The sequence below is a fragment of the Diplotaxodon limnothrissa genome, linkage group LG4 (assembly GCF_057381915.1).
Source record: "Diplotaxodon limnothrissa isolate DT_005_m linkage group LG4, D_limnothrissa_male_GT1.1, whole genome shotgun sequence".
NCBI lineage: Eukaryota > Metazoa > Chordata > Actinopteri > Cichliformes > Cichlidae > Diplotaxodon > Diplotaxodon limnothrissa.
In genome coordinates this window covers 23,237,635-23,238,474 of record NC_140599.1, presented here as the reverse complement: position 1 = coordinate 23,238,474, position 840 = coordinate 23,237,635, and positions in this window count along the sequence as shown.

Here is an 840-nt window from a genome sequence, read left to right as displayed (position 1 = left end):
CCATAGTGACTTAGTTTGGATACAGTTGTCCTGAGACTGAGTGCATCCATAAGAATATTGTTTTGGTTGTATTGCTTCTGAAACTCAATACAGACGAGTGAGAGTGAGAGCTGCGTGCTGCGTGTCTGTGCCGTTCTTTCACCTCTCCTCACTATTTCCCCTGTTTAAGGGCACAACATTTGGAGGCACCGCTGGGATGATTGATTCGAGGACCATCCCTGACCTGTAAGAGAAATCCTCTCGTTGATCATCCCCCCCAGACGACCCAGGTATCAGAAAGGAGCATAGTAAAGCAGCAGAGACATCGCTAGACCTACGTTGGTATCTGTATCCTGAAGTGAAAAAGTGGCCACTAGGGGGCAGTAAAAGCCAACTAAGTCTGATCATTTCTCAACTGACTGCTTGTGCTAACTCCTCTGACAACATGGAGTCTGACTTAGAAAAGCTTCAGCTGGAGATTAAAGGAACACTGTATCAACTGACTTTAGAGCAGCTGACTAAATTATGTGATGTACTTCAAATCTCAGGACCAGGAAAAGAGTTTGTGATTAATAGAACGCGCAGTCAGCTAGTCTCGCATTTAGTTAAGCACCTTGAACGCACCGAGCTGGCTACCCGAGAGGATGAAGGTATGTCAGAACTTCTTAATGTCCAGGACATTATAAGTGACATACAAATGGATAAAAAACAAGGTGTGAATGAAACAGTGGATCCAGCTGTTCAGGACCAGGAAAGTAGCCAGGAGGAGTTAGAGACATTAAGACTGCTCTTACAACAAAAAGAGGGTGAAATGCATGACTTGATGAGGAATAGCATGAATCCTGCCTTAAGTCCTCGCAC